At 35.3% G+C, this 16847-nt stretch overlaps 1 long non-coding RNA gene and 4 other non-coding genes across 5 annotated transcripts in view; all 5 read right to left on the bottom strand.

Annotated features, from left to right (window-relative positions):
* The window catches only part of LOC111775586 (uncharacterized), a 204911-nt gene extending 196334 nt beyond the window's left edge, over positions 1–8577 (bottom strand). The window contains exon 1 of the long non-coding RNA XR_002811331.2: positions 4036–8577. This is a non-coding gene — a long non-coding RNA (uncharacterized lncRNA). The remainder of the gene's footprint in view (positions 1–4035) is intronic.
* LOC111769691 (small nucleolar RNA SNORD115) lies at positions 3904–3984 on the bottom strand. Its single transcript, XR_002802464.1, has one exon. It is a non-coding gene; the product is annotated as a small nucleolar RNA SNORD115 (small nucleolar RNA).
* Positions 6375–6455, bottom strand: LOC111769688 (small nucleolar RNA SNORD115). Its single transcript, XR_002802461.1, has one exon. It is a non-coding gene; the product is annotated as a small nucleolar RNA SNORD115 (small nucleolar RNA).
* A 1233-nt stretch (positions 8578–9810) lies between the features above and the next one.
* On the bottom strand, positions 9811–9891 carry LOC111769684 (small nucleolar RNA SNORD115). Its single transcript, XR_002802456.1, has one exon. It is a non-coding gene; the product is annotated as a small nucleolar RNA SNORD115 (small nucleolar RNA).
* Positions 9892–10725: 834 nt separating this feature from the next.
* LOC111769690 (small nucleolar RNA SNORD115) lies at positions 10726–10809 on the bottom strand. The gene has a single exon (XR_002802463.1). It is a non-coding gene; the product is annotated as a small nucleolar RNA SNORD115 (small nucleolar RNA).
* Positions 10810–16847: the final 6038 nt, after the last annotated feature.

Below are 16847 nucleotides of genomic sequence, written 5' to 3'. Positions count from 1 at the left end.
AAAGTGACATAATTTATTATATAGGCTGTAGACCATTGATTCACCAACACAAGGAGGAAAAAATATACAGGTTTCTTGACTTTGGAGAACCAGTCAGGTGGCGTCATGCAGAAATGAGATTATCACATTGATTATCCCTTGTCTATATAATCAAGAAAACCATATCCATAACAATCACCATGATCCCTTGCCTATTAATTCTCATAAAATAAAACCTCTGAAGTCATGTATAATTCAGCTTCTGGAAATAAGACATCAAGCCTTATAATATTGCTGTCATTTATTTCACTATTCATTAGCTACAATCACAAAGCACATTGTTGTTGTTATTATTTTGAACAAACTGTTATTTGTCAGATCAATTCAGAATAATAAAAACAATATATTCTATTTTACCTTCATTTATTCCTTAGCCAAAGCTTTTCTTTCTTTATGTAGATTTGATTGTCTGACTGATATCATTTTCCCTCTTTTTGAATAATTTCCTTTTATATTTACTGTAAGGCTGGACTATTGGTAACAAACTGTCTCAATTTTTGCTTGTCTGAGAAAGTATTTCTCTTTCACTTTCTAGGATAATATAGCTGTTTACATTACTCATCTGTTCTTTCATGTCACCCACTTTTCCATTAGAGCCATCAACATGTTAATCATAGTTGCTTTAAGTTCCTGGTCTGATAATGCTATTAACTCTGCCGTATATAAATCTGATTCTGATGCTTTATCTGTTGCGTCAAGTTGTATTTTTTGTCTTTTAAGTACGCCTTATAATTTTTTGCTGAAGACCAGGCATGATATATTGGGTAAAAGGAACTGAGGTGAATAGGCCTTTATTGTGAGGTTTTTTATGTTTATTTGGCTAGAGGTTAGACTGTATTTACTTTACTGTAGCTGTAAGTGTCACAGCTAAAATTTCATCTGGTATCTCTGTTCCTGTCTTCTTTTTTGTCTTTGGGTTTCCCTAGAGACTTCTTTTTCTTTTCAACAGTAAAGTAAAAGTTTAATAAATCATGATACACTCATATGATAGAATTCCATCTACTAGAAACAATTCTGTACATGAGGATCAACATAAATGGCAGGAGAAAAATGTTCATATCTTATTAATATATTTAAAAAGTAAGTTAGATACAGTTAGATATGGACACCATTATGTTAAAATATCTACATACGGATACACACAGACAATATGAATGTTTTGTTTTCTTTGTATTTTTTCTCATTTTCCAGAGTTATGCAGTGAACTTATTGCTTTTTATAATCAAAAAACTAAGCTCACTACACATATAGAGAGGTGGGAAATTATTTATTGTGACTTTTTAGAGTCAGGCAGTACTTCTTTAACTTTTATTGGAATTTTGCAGCCTTAAAAACAGAAACTAAGAGTTTTTTCCGATTGTTTCCTAAAGACAAGGCCATTATCTATAGCTGAAAGAAAGCCAACACAATGTTGAGATTTGTCAAGAAGGATATCGAAACCAGAAGTCATTGTCTTGCTCTTCTCATACAAACTGTGCAAACACATTCTAGTTGCTGGGTCTCACATAAAAATAATAGCGAGGCTCACACCAAAATCCAGCTCATGGAAGACCTTCTGAGATTTCTTAAGGCCTGGGGTGTGCATTATTTCCATTATACTGTCCTGTTGTTATAAAGGAGTCCTATTGCTGTTGTGGTAAGGTATGAGGAGAGGGGAAGCATTCTATAGTCCTATGATTAGACATTAATCTGTTAATGAGATTGTGCTAGTAGGCTGTGACCTTATAGAGGGTCTCAGAATTCCTCCCCTGGCCTCCTCAGTAAGACAGAAAGGCAGGAGCAGTGCTGGAGTTGGGTATTTCCCTTCTCCTACGTTGAAGACTAGCGTGGACTGGATTGGGCATTTTCTTTTCCTTATGGAGCAGGCTTATAGCAGGCTGAAGTTGGGCATTTATTTCTCTCAGGTTAATTTGTTCTGGTAAAACACAAGTTAGGCTCTGGTTAAATAGTTTCCTTTGAAGTCAGGCCTTATTAAGAAAAAGAGAAAAGAGGACGGCCCCATGGCCAAGTGGTTAAGTTCACGTGCTCCGCTTCAGCAGCCTGGGGTTTCACCAGTTCAGATCCTGGGCGTGGACATGGCAACACTTATCAGGCCACCTTGAGGTGGTGTCCCACGTGCCACAACTAGAATGACCCGCAACTAAAATATACAACTATGTACTGGTGGGATTGGGGGATTAAAAAAGCAGAGAAAAAAAAGATTGGCAATAGTTGTTAACTCAGGTGCCAATCATCTTTAAGAAAAAAAAGAAAAAGAGAATGCTCTGGACATGTTTCAAAATGTCTACCTTGGTCCTTCATCTGACAGAAGCAGTAGGGGATTTTTCTGCAGTATTCACTGTGAGAACCTGGTAGGTTTTCTGGAGATAAAACTTACACAGGCATGGGGCTTCCACTAAGAGAGGTCCCCACAGGAGTTTTTAACTCTTAAACTTGTTCACAATGAGCCTCCAGCAATTGTGATTGTCAGTTACACTGTAAATTTTCCCACCTTGATACTAGTTCCAGTGGAGGTTTTGCTCCTGGGCTAATGTTGGAGTAAGTTGTGATTCTCTCTATCTGACAGACAATCCTTGTAATTTTTGTGGTAGTGACTTTCCTGTGTCTTCAACTGTCTAATGAATTCCAGAGGAACTGGTGATTTTCAATCTATTCATATTTTTCTTCATTGTGTCAATGAGGGTGACAATTTCCAAGTACTTTCCACATCATACTGGAAGACAGAAGTCCAAGTGTATTCATTCTCATGTGTATTGGACAACCCATGTATAGGGATTTCAAGCATACGCCTGATGTGACACTGTATATATGTTCTGAGTTCTCATCAGTGCCCCACACATATGAAAAAACAAGACCAAAATGAAAATATAATAAGAGGGGTGAATATATCTACTCTTATATTTATACTAAAGAATAACATACCATAGAGACAAGAATTATCACTCTGAAAATGTCTCAAAATTATTTAAAGAAATCACAGTAAAAGGTGATGTTTTTAAAATGAGGATGACATCAACTGTATTGGTCACTCATGAGAAGAATTCATAACAGGACACATGTTGCCTGATTTGGTGAAGGTAGTTATTGGCCAATCAGTAAATGGCATCATTCATAGACTGTGCTTTTATTATACTGAAAATAAAGAACTCTCAAGATACATGGGAGTGAAATTCAGATAGTTTTCTCATCAATGGATTCAATTTTAACATTTGTGGAAAAAGAAAATTCTGAATCTAACATTATCTTCTCCACTGTGAGGGTCCTTCAGTGATGGAATTTATCTCAGTGACCTCAAAGCAGCCTAACATCATTAGATTCCTTTAGTGACAATAAAGGAAAATTGGTCTATCTACTTACATATCCAAATAAATATCACGCATTGGACTGAATACCAAAGAAAAAAAATTTCTTCACTGTCAATAACACTAAATTCAGGTAAAAATTAAAGATTTTGTCATGGGATCAAATCAAGTAGTTCAGTCACACATTGAGTAGAAAACCTCATATGGATATTCAGGTTACCCAAATGAGTAAATCTAATTGCCTTAGGGCAAATATTCATAAGCCCAAAAGTCTACTTGGAAGATATTTGTGACTAATACTGACATTCACATCTCATCAGTTTTATTATGCATATCTTGTCACACACCTTACTAAAAGAAACAATGAGAGAAAAAGAGCTGAGATGAGCCCCAAATGTGTCAAATTATTAGAACTTATTGACCATTGAAAAAGCTGACAGTTATTGTTCAATTTGAAATGCATAGACAAAGTTATAAATGACAAAGTGATCAACACAAAATGCATCTGTAAAAGAAAAACAAGGAACCTCAAAACTCTGTCCTAGGATTGTAAACCTAGGGTGGGTCTCAATGTAATCCCATTGAGCATGATATTTAGTTATTCAGAGCTCTTCATTAAAATATGAGGTCTCATAATTGATGCAACACGTGTGACTCCCCAAGCATACACACACTTGGACCTAACTATGCTTACCAAAGATGGATGCAGGAAATTATGAAAGTTGGCTGTATTGCATGCTGGACACCTGGCGGATATTGATTGCCCTGGGGACAGCAGGCTGAACAGGATTCTTCCTCTGGAGTCACTATCTGGGTGAACACAAATATGACAGGTGTCAAAACAAAGTACTACATTTCCATTGGGCATGTGGTTCATGCATGCTTCTCCTTAATGGACCCATATGATCATTCCTGCAAAAATGATCCATTACAGAGGCTGTGTACCATTAATTCACCAATCAAAAGGTAGACAAAGTACATAAGTTTCTTGACTTTGGAAAACCAACCAGGAGGCGTCATGCTAAAACCAGAGTATCTTACTGCTCATTCCTGGTACATTTGATCAAGGAGCAATATTAGCAACATTGACATGGTCCATCGCATTTCAAATTGGATAAAATGACACTATGAAGCCATGTGAAATTTATTTTGTAGAAAACAGATGATAGAATAATTGGAATTGTGCTTTCATTCAACCTCTCAACCCAGGTATGAGAGTTTTCAGGCTGTGGCTGATAAGTCATTGTCTGTATGTTAACAGTTCTCATCCATGTCCCACAGTCATCACAAAAACAGCAACACGAAAATATTATAATTGGGATAAATATGTCTACTCTTGTGCTCAGGGCTAAGATTATCAATGGTGGTGATGAAACCAAGAATCAGAAAAATTATCAATAGCATTCTTATGAAATTACAGTAAAATTGACCTCCTCATTAAGAATGTCATCCTTTACATCAATCACTCATGGAAAAGAAGAACTCATAAAGGAACCAATGTTGTTTGATTTGGTGATCTAGACAAATCAAATGGCCAGTAAGGAACAACTGGCATCACCCAAACTATACACTTCATTATATTGAATTAGTGAAGCCACATGATATCAGGAAGTGCAATTCAGCTATCTGTTTATTCAACAATGTTATCAACATTCACCCCCTGGGCGGGGCAAATTACTGAATCTCGTTATCTCAACTATACTAACGTGGTCCTTCAGTTATAGAAAGTTATTTGATGACCCAAATGCAGCACAAAAGGTTATAATCTTCTATGATATATTAGAAACACAGCCTTGACATGAATATAGACATAGACTAAGGTTTCCCTGAACCAGTTAGGGAAAAATTTCTTCAATTTTCACCCTTGGTTTCAGACAAAACAAAGTGACTTCATTGTAGGATCATATTCTGTAGTGTGGTTGCTCATTGAGAAGTAAACTCCATGCTGGTTTTCAGGATTCTCAAGAGTAAAACTTCAAAAACCATCACAAAAACAATACAAAATACCATATAAGCGTACATAATCAGGATGAAAATGTGTACTTCTGTACATTGGGAAGGAAATTATCACATAGTGGAGATGAAAGGATGGTTCATAAAAATTCTCAACATCATTTCAATGAAATTTCAGTCAATAGTGGCCTTTTCCTCATGAAGATGCCATCCATTAAGGCAATCACTCATGGACAGGAAAAACTCCAAATTGGGCCAAGTGGCCCAATTTGGAGAAGCTAAACAGAGCAAACAGCCAATCAGGAAAAACTGTTATCACCAAGGACATGCAATTCATTATATTGATATGGTGCAATTCAGATAACCAGTAACATAACAATTTATTCAAAATAAGACCCATGGACCAGGCAAATTCCTGAATCTCACAATGTCTACTCCATTGGCATGATCATTCAGTTATAGAAAGTTCTTTTGTGACTCAAATGTAAAGAAAAGCAGCTTTGGTAACCTAAGTATATTAAAATATTGGTTTTGATGTGTATACAGATTGAGAAGAATGTTGCCAGGGTTCCAGTTAGGAAAAACAAATTCCTCAGTTTGTAATCTGAACAATCTCAGGTAAAACAGAAAGATTTCAGTTTTTATAGGATCATATACCATAGGATGGACATTCTAACAGAAGTAAACCCCATATTGATATTCAGGGTCACTAAATAAGAAAAACCTATTGCCTTAGATCAGGACTCATTAGTAGTAGTCTAATACTCTATTTGACATGTGTCTAAGATCAAAGTAATTCACTCATCTCTGATTATCAATGCAATGGTGTAATCCTTGGCCAAAAGTCTCTCTGAAAGGGACTATGAGATAAAAAGACCTAAGGAATAACTTCTGAAAAGCCCTACTGTTACGATATATAGATCACTATACAAAGCATAAAGTATGAGTATGCATCATTCACAGAGAAGCTCATAGACAAAAAATCCTCCTAAGAACTTTGTTGTGTCAAGTCCAAAATAGCATTGTTCTACAAAGGAAGTAGGATCCCCAGTGTCCTCTCATAGGATTGTTCTTGAGAATGGGTCTTAACATAATCCTATCGAGCATAATTTTTAGATCATCATATCTCTTCAAAACAATATTAGGTTGCATCATTGATCCACCAGGGCTCTCTCACTTCACCAATGCACCTGGACCTGAATATGATTACCAAGATTAGATTACGGAAACAGGGTGTAATCTGGATAAGAGTTCCAGATGCTGGACACCAGACAGATAAAAACTGACTCAATTTCAGCAGGCCAAATAGGGCTTTTTTTGGGAGTCATTATCCAGTAAACAGGGTAGGATAGTTGTCATAATGAAGTACTACATTTCTCATGGGCTTGTGCCTCACACATGCTACTCCTCAAAGAATCATAAAGGTGATTCAACAAAAATGAGCCCATAATGAAGGCTGTGCACCTTATATTCACCAGAAACAAAAATGGCAGAGCACACAGTTTTCTTAATGAAGAAAAATACTCAGTGTGCATCGAGCAGCATCAAATATCAAGCAATATTAGTAGACCTGAATAAACCTTTATTCCGGTCTATAGGGATGTTAACATGGATAGTTGGAAATTGTGAAGTCATATGAAAATCATTTTTAAAAGACAGATATGAGCAAAATTGAAATTGTGCTGACTTTGACTCTATTCACAAATTTGTGAAATAGTTCAAGTTGGGGACAAAAAGTCATTGTCTATTAATTTAAAGTTTCCATTTATGTACAAAAACATCCCAGAAACAACAACAAAAATTGCAATATCAACATGGGCATGTCAACAAATATAATTCACAAAATATTGTCACACTGTGGGGATGAAACTATGGAAAAATTTATTCTCAAGTCCTCAACATAAAGTTCAGTAAAAAGTGGTTTTTCTTCCTGAGAAAGCTATCATTCAAGGCAGTTACACCTGCAGAGGAAGAACACAAAAATGGATGAAGTGGCCTGATTTGGCAAAGCTAAATGATCAAAGGGCCAACTAGAAAGAACTGGCATCGGCAAGAGCCAGCAATTCCTTAAAATGACATGGGGAAGTCCTATAAATCTTCAGGAGCTGCCATTCAGCTATCTAAATACTCAACAATGTCTTTCAACAAAGACTATGAACGAGATTCACTTCTGCAGCTCACCTTCTTGAAGCCATCGGCATGATTCTTCCCTAGAGAAAGTTGTCCCCATACCCAAAGCAGACACAAGCATTTCTCATTCCTTCAGCATATTAGAGTTATTGGCCATAACTGGTACACGGATGAATGCGAATGTTGACCAGGAGGCAATTAAAGAAGACATTTCCTCCATTTACACTTTGATCCATTATGGGTATAATGAAAAGCTTTCAATTTCCAGAAATTGCATCCCATAGTGCTGACATAAAAGATAAATCAACCATCTATTGGTATTTAGGCTCTCAAAAGAAGTCAAACTTATTTACTATTTTAACGTGGGCCTTCCCTATTGTCCAATGTTCTCTATATCTTATGACTGTAATTAAAGACATCCACATATGTCTGATCATACAGGCAAGGGTGAAACCCATGCCAAAATGTTTCACTGAAAGACACATTAAGAGAAAAAGAGGTAAGGGACGGACCCAAAAATGGATCCAGTGAAATAAAGACTAAAAGATAAAAATTATCTTGGTCATGAGGAGCCTATACACAGGGTACAGCAATATTAGATTCTTGCGAGGGACTGGCTGCTTCAAGACCCAAGCCCATAGCTCTAGAAGGAAAAGTGATCCCCAACTTTAGGGTCCAAAATTCTCGATGGCATTGGACCTCAGTGCAATGGTATTGAGCATGATTTTTAGGTAAGACCTGAAACCATGAAACTTCTAGAAGAAAACATAGGCAGTATGCTCAATGATATCAGTCTTAGCAGTATGTTTTCAAGTACCATGTCTGACTGGGCAAAGGAAACAGTAGAAAAAATAAACAAATGGGATTACACCAAACTAAAAAGTGTCTGCACATCAACAAAACTAAAAGATAATGTAACAATTGGGAGAAGATATTTTCAAACCAAATATATGACAAGGGGTTAATATTCAAAACATACAAAGAACTCATACATCTCAACAACAAAAAAACTAACACCCCAATTAAAAAATGGGTATAAGATATGAACAGACATTTCTCCAAAGAAGATACATACAGATGGCCAACAGGCACATGAAAAGATGTTCAGCATTATTAACCATCAGAGAAATGCAAATCAAATCTACAAGATATCATGTCACTGCCATCAGAATGGCTATAGTTAATAAGGCAGGGCAAAAAAGAGTTGGAGAGTATGTGGAAAGAAAGGAACTCTCATACACTGCTGGTGGGAGAGCAAACTGGAGCGGCCACTATGGAAAACAGTATGCAGATTCCACAAAAATTTAAGACTAGAACAACCACAAGATTCTGCTTTTCTGCTGCTGGGTGTTTATCCAAAGAACACGAAAATACCAATCCCAAAAGATACATGCACTACTATGTTTATTGCAGCATTATTCACAAGAGCCAAGACTTGGAAGCAACCTAGGTGCTCATCAAGGGATGAATGGATAAAGAAGATGTGGAAAATATGAACAATGGAATACTACTCAGCCATAAGAATTGATGAAATCTGGCCATTTGTGACAACGTGGATGGACCATGAGGGTCTTAGTCTCTAAGGAAAATGTCAGAGAAAGAAAGTCAAACACTGGATGATTGCACTCATAAATAGAAGGTAAAAACAACAAAAATCAATCATCTAGAGACAGAAATTGGATTGGTGCTTACCAGAAGGGAATGGGAGAAGGAGAAGAGGGAAAGGGAGTATTAGCCACATGTGTGTGGTGATGGATTGTAATTAGTCTTTGGGTGGTGAACATGATGTAATCTACACAGAAATCAAAATATAATGATAAACACAATAAAATTTTACAATGTTATATCCCAAAGTTAACACAATATGTAAGTGAATAAAACTCAAATATTACTTAAATTTTAAAAAAGGCAATATGAGTTCATGAAAAGTTAATATGAGTTGCCAAAGCTCTCAATTTCCAGAGATCTTATCCTGTATGGCTGACCACCAAGGAGAAATAAGCTCTCTTGGCTTCTGGGTTCTTGAAAAGGGTCAAAACTATGTATGGCCAGATGGCTGGCCTTTCTCACAGTCCAACATTGTCTGTGGTTCCCTCAATGATCAATGACTTCCACTCAGCTGGGATCATTCAGGCCACAACAAAAGCCCAGCCAGAATATTTGACTGAAAGATACAATGAGAGAAGAGGAGCTAAGGAATGGCTGAGAACAGGGTCTTCGGGGCGGAATCAGGGCCCACAAAGCAGTCTGAAAGAAAACTCTTGTCTTGGCCTGTTGGACTCCCATAGGCAGGGCAGAGCCACACGAGACTTCCTCTAGAGATTCCATTGCTTTCGAAGGGAAATAAGGCTCCCCAACATCTTTCCCCCAAGTTCTCAACTTCACTGGGCCTCCATGTAATCCGATTGAACAAGATTTTTAGGTCGTCATCTCTCTTCAAGACAATATGAGTTCTCATCATTGATCCACAAAAGGACATGCATATTGCCGTTTTGGTAACACTAATAAATTCAATGTGTAAATTGGGTGTTCTAGTGTCATTCATAGCATACCCTTTATTATATGAAATAATGGGTCTACAGTGGGACCTGGAATTCTGATATATGTTTCTTCATGAATATACTCAGTTTTAAGTTTCAAATTTTATCCTGTAACCAGTACAAGTACTGAACCTCAAAACTCTTCTCCAATGGCAGGTTCTTTCAGATATGGAAAAATTCTTCACTGATGTCAAAGTAGCCCAAAGCAGTTAGAATCCTCTAAAATTATAGAAATGTTGATCTTATCATATATGTAGAAATAAATGAATATCAAACATTTTTCTGAACTTCAATATTATTAATTTAATATTCAAATGAAAGACTGTCATAAAATCACATCACATAGGTCAGTCACTCATTCAGAAAAAAATTCCATATCCCTATGCAGGTTACCTTCTGTGTAAACCTATTTGCCTTAGGAGTATATCTTCCACAGTTAATCGTCTATTTGGAATGTATCAGTGACCAAAGGAATCCAGATATCTATTATCATTGCAGTGTCACAAGCCTTAGTTGAATGTGTTACTCAAAGACACATTGAGAGAAAAACAGTGAAGGACTGAGCTCTGAATGTGCCCTACTGTTAAGAATTATAAATCTCTTAAACAAAGCTTATAGGATGAATATTCATTTTTTAATTTTGAGCACAAAGACAGGACTGCTCACATGAGTTTCTTTTAAGATTTCCTTGTCTCAAGTCCAAAATAAAATGCCTAGAAAGGAAATAATATTTCCCAACATACCGCTCCAGACTGTCACCTAGGTCTATCTTCATCATAATCCTATTGATCATGATTTTCAGGTTATCATCTCTCTTCAAGACAATAAGTTTTCATCCTTGACCCAAGCCATGGCAACCCCCACATATATACATTTGGACTTGAATATGCTTTCTAGGTAATTATGGTACTAATTTGGACAAGAGCTTTAACATATTTAGTGCTAGGCATCTGAGTCACATTAATTCCCCAAAGCTGCAGGCCAAACTGTGCTCTTCCTCTGTAGTCATCATCTAGGTGTACAGGAGTAGGACAGGTATCAAAACATGGAACTGTCTCTTATGGAATATCTCTCTGGAGTGCTTTCTTTAATGGAGCAATATGGTCAGTACTCAAAAAAATGACCTATTATAGAGGATATAGACTATTGATCACCCTACACAAGAATGACACAGAACACAGGTTTCTTTGGAGAACCACTCACGTGGTTTTAGGCAAACACAAGAACATCCCATTTATCATCCTTTGTCTACATATCAAAGGATGCCATACCAGTAACATTTGGCATGGTCCATTGCAATATGAACTCTCCTAAAGTGACACATTTGAAGCCATGTAAAACTTAGGATTTGCAAATCAACTATCAGACCACTGAGAATAATATTCATTTATAGGAAGCTTTGATTTTTTCATAGCATACACATCATTATACTGAAAATAATGCATTAATATGATATTTGGGAGCTGAAATTCATATATGTGAATTTCCCCATTATATAATCAATTTTAGGTTTAATAGGAAGAAAAAATTACTGAATCTCACATTTTCATCTTTGTTGGCATGATCCTTCATTTATTGAAAGTTCTTCAGTGACCCTAAAGCAGCCTGACACTATTAGAATCCCATTTAAGGTTATAGAGATATTGGTCTAGTCATGTATAGAGACCCAGATGAGTATTGAACATTAATTGATCTGGACACCAATGAATCAAAATTTCCTTAGCTATCAATCAAATCAGATTCAAGTAATAAGCAAAGATTTTATCATAAGATCACATCAAGTAGACCAGTCATTCAATAAGAATACCCCATCTCAATATTCAGGTTGACTAAATGAGTAAACCTAACTGCTTTGGGGTGAATCTTCAGTAGTCCAGTGATCTATTTGGAATGAATATGTGACCAAAGGATGCCATTCACCTCTTATCAATGCAAAGGTGTAACTCTTAGCAGAACATCTTACTATAAGACACAAAGAGAGAAAAACTACAATCTTGTAGTTTAACACTAGTAGGAATATATTGTAGTTGTTGAATAACTAGTTGTTTCTCAGTTATATAGGTGAAGCTTTGTGAAAATTCTTTAGGTATATTTTTTGCAGCAGGATTTAATTCCCAGATGTCCAATTCCAAATTCATTCCCAATTCCATTCTCATTTTTATCTACTGCTGTATCCTGTATTATATTTCGATTCCATTCTGTTTGCATTTGAATTATGTGTTTCTGTAGTTGTCCCAAGTCGCTAAAATGCTTGTCAATATTTCTATATCAATAGAATCTGCAATTGTGGTCCCAGTTTCTATTTACCTATAAATATGGTATTTAGTAAATTTATTTTAATTTGATCATGGCACCATTTTAATTTTCAAATGAAAACTTTTCATAATGGTAAAGCCTATTACACACAAGTAAAATTGAATTGACTCCATTAGCAGTAGTACTATTTAAAGGTATAGTCCATTTAATAATCCTAGAAACCTTAGGTATGGGGACTGGAGATTGCCAGGTTTTAAATAGGGTAGACTCATTTTTATGGGATGATGTACTTTAGAACTTTTGAAGAAACTAACCCTCATCATTTGGACTGAGCTATTTCTTTCTCATCTGTACATCCATTTCAGTTTTGTTAAAGTGGACTCCAGGGCCAACATGGTGGCACAACAGTTGGGTTCACACATTTCACTTTGGCAGTCTGCGATTCACTGGTTTGGATCCTGGGTATGGACCTATGCACCACTTGTCAAGCCATGCTGAAGTGGCATCCCACATATAAAGTGTAGGAAGATGGGCATGGATGTTGGCTGGGGCAATATTCTTCATCAAAAAGAGGAAGGTTGGTGGCAGATTTTAGCACAGGGATAATGTTCCTTAAAAAAAAAGGGACCAGGCCCTTGGCCAAGTGGTTAAGTTTGTGTGCTCTGCTTCAGTGGCCCAGGGTTTCACCAGTTCGAATCCTGGGCATGGACACAGTACCACTCAACAAGCCATGCTGAGGTGGCATCCAACAGGCCACAACTAGAAGGACCCACAACTAAAAATACACAACTATGTACCAGGGGGCTTTGGGAGAAAAAGGAAAAATAAAATCTTTTTTTAAAAAAGTGGACTCCAATGGCTAAAGATGACTTCAATGGCTCTATATAAGAGAACAGTTGGAGTTTTGTGTTATAGTTTAGGGACTTTATATTTGAATATAATTGTATTAAGCTTGATTGGTTAAAATTTCTTCCCATCGGTATATTCAATAACACAAGGGTGATATTTAAGCTTCTTTAATTTGGGCAATATTGATAACTCTGTGGGGCTTGAAATTTTCATTTCTTCTAAATTTAAGCCATTCAATTGGTGGAGGTCTGAAGTATTGTGACAAAAATCAGCATTCTTGAATGCTTGCCCCGTAGTTGGGACAATCTGTAATCAATTCAAAATTTCTTGAGGTTGAGATTATCATTTTTAAAAGAAGAAGTACTAATACTATAAGCTTCCTGTTCAACTGATATGAAATAGAATAAGTATCAAAATTATAATGGTCAAGATAATTAATAAAAAAAGACGAAATCATCCTGTTTGCAACAACATGGACACTGAGGGTATGCTGTTAAGTGAAATAATCTAGACAGAGAAAGACAAATACTTCATGATTTCACTCAGTTGGAAGATAACAATATAGATAAAGAGAACAGTTTAGTGGTTACCAGAGGGGAAGTGGGTGGGAGGGTGGGCGCAAGGGACAAAGGGGCTCATATGTATTGTGATGGATAAAAGTTAGATTACTGGGGGTGAGTATGATGAAGTGTATTCAGGAATTGATAAACAATAATGTACACCCGAAATTACATGATGTTATAAACCATTATAATACCAATAAAATTACTTAAAAAAACAGAAATAGAAAAAAAAAGAAATGGAGATCTACAAATAGCCTGATAAAGAACTCAAAATAACTGTCTTAAACAAGCTCACAGAAGTAAAAGAGATCACACATAGACAACTGAATAAAATTTGGAAAATGATACATAAACAAACTGAGAAGTTTAACAAACAAATAGAAACCACAAGAAAAAAACAAGCAGAAATCCTAGAGTTGAGAATACAATAACTGCACTGAAAATTTTAATAGAAAGCTTCAAAAACACACTCAATCAAACAGAAGAAACAATTAGCGAACTTGAAGACAAGTCATTTGAAATCATCCAGTCAGAGGGACAAAAAGAGAAAAGAACTAAAAAGAGAAAAAAAAAGCCTAAAGGATTATGGAACAACATCAAGTGAAACAATATATTATGGGAGTCCTAGAAGGAGAAGAGAGAAAAGGCAGAAAATTCTATTTTAAAAAATGGTGGAAAACACCCCAAATTTGGAGAGACAAATGGAATTTATTAAGTTCTAAAGTCCACCAAATGGATAAACCCAAAGAGATCTACACCAAGACACATTATAACTAGATTGTGAGAGTCAGACAAAGAGAGAATTTTGAAAGCAGTGAGTGATAAGTGACTCATCACATACAAGAGAACTCCCATAAAACTACAAGTGGGTTTCCTAGCAGAAATCTTGCAGGCGAGGGAGAAGGGAATGACATATTCAAAATACTGAGAGAAAAAAGTTTCCAACCAAGAAATTAACCTAGCAAAACTGTCCTTTAAAAGAGAAGGAGAAATAAAGACTTTCTCAGATAAACAAAAAATAAGGGAGTTTGTCACCACTAGACCTGCCTTACAAGAAGTGCTTAAGGTATTTCTTCAAGTTGAAATGCATAAACACTAAATATAAATACAAAAGCATATGAAAGTAAAATTCTCACTGGTAAAGGTAAATACATAGACAAATACAGAATATCATAATAGTGTTTGGTGGCACATAAATCAGTTTAACTGTACTATGAAAATTAAAAGACAAAAGAATTAAAAATAACAATAACCGAAAAATCTTTGTAATGGATTCACAATTTTAAACAAATAAATAAACTCTGACATCAATAATATAAAGTGTGGGGAGGGCAAATAAAACTATAGTGATGTTTTATTCACTTGAAGTTAAGTTGTTATTGCCTAAATTAGACTGCTATAATTATAAGTGGCTAAATGCGAGTCTCCTGGTAATCACAGAGAAAAAATTTACAGTAGATACACATGAGCTGAAGTGAAAATAAACAAATCATGTAACTATAAAAATATCATCAAACTACAAAGAAAGATGGCAAGTGAATAGAGAAACAAAAGAACTACAAATCAAATAGAAAACAATTAAAAAGGCAATAGTAAATCTTTATCTGTCAATAATTATTTTCAATTTAAACGAATGAAACTTATGAGTCAAAAGACATACGGTGACTAAATGGATAAAATAACAAGACCTAACCATATGCTGTTTACAAGACACCCATCTTACATTAAAGGACATACATAGGCTGAAAGTAAGGGATGGGAAAAGATATTTCATGCAAACAGTAACCAAAGAGAGCAGGAGTGGCTATACTTATATCAGACAAAATAGACTTTAAGACAAAAAAATAACTGTAACAAGAGACAAAGAAGTCATCACATAATGATAAAAGGGCCAATTCAACAAGATATAACCATTATAAATGTATATGAACACAACATCAGAGCACCTAGATAAATAAAGCAAACATTGACAGAACTGTAAGGTGAAATAGACAACAATAGCATAATAGTAGCTGACTTTAAAAACCCACTTTCAATAATGGGTAGATAATCCAGACAGAAAATTGATAAGAAAATATCAGACTTAACACTATAGACCAGATGGATCTAATAAATACACACAGGACATTCTATACAAAAGCTTCAGAACACACTTTTCTCATGCATACATGGAATATTCTCCAGGATAGATCATATGTTAGGCTGTAAAGCGCATTTTAATAAATTCAGATTATTGAGATTATCATGTGTCTCTTCCAACCACAACAGTATGAAAGTAGAAATCAATAATAGGAGGAATGTTGGAAAATTAATAAATATATGAAAATTAAACAATGCACTTCTGAACAACTAATGGGTCAATGAAGAAATCAAAAGAGAAATAAAAAATATCTTGAGACAAATGAAAATGGAATGCAACATGCCAAAACTTATGAGATACAGCAAAACAATTCTAAAAGGGAAGTTTATAGCAATAAATACCTCCATTAAGAAAAAAAGAAAGACCTCAATTAACTTAACTTTACACCGCAAGGAACAAGAAAAAGAAAAAACTAAGCCTAAAGTTAGTTTATGGGAGGAAATAATAAATGGCAGAGTAGAAACCAATGAAATAAAGACTAGGAAAAAAATTAAAATATTTAAAAATGAGTTGGTTTTTGTAAAAGATAAACACAATTGACACCTTTAGCTAGACTAGATAAGAACAAAAGAGAGAAGACAAATAAATAAAATTATAAATGAAAGAAGACACATTACAACTGACATATAGAAATACAAAAGATCCTAAGAGACTACTATGAAAAATTATATGACAAAAAATTAGATAACCTAGAAAAAATAGATAAATTCCTAGAAACATAAAACATACAAGAATTAATCATGAAAAAATAGAAAATCTGAGCAGACCAAAGTAAGGAGAATTGAATCAGTAACCAAAAATCTCCCCAAAAGGAAAAGCCCAAGACAAGATGACATCACTGGTGAATTCTACTAACCATTTAAAAAAAGAATAACCACCATTCTTCTCAAACTCTCTTAAAAAATTGAAGAGGAGGAAATACTCTCAAATTATTTTATAAGGCCACCATCACTCTGGTATCACAGTCAGATGAAGACATTACAAAAAAAGAAAACTACAGGCCATTATCCTTGATGAACATCAATGCAAATACCCTCAAAAATATTAGCAAACTAAATTCAACAGCATATTAAAA

This window comes from Equus caballus, chromosome 1 (assembly GCF_041296265.1).
Source record: "Equus caballus isolate H_3958 breed thoroughbred chromosome 1, TB-T2T, whole genome shotgun sequence".
Lineage (NCBI taxonomy): Eukaryota > Metazoa > Chordata > Mammalia > Perissodactyla > Equidae > Equus > Equus caballus.
The sequence above is the reverse complement of the archived record's forward strand: the minus strand, read 5'-3'. Positions and strand labels throughout refer to the sequence as shown.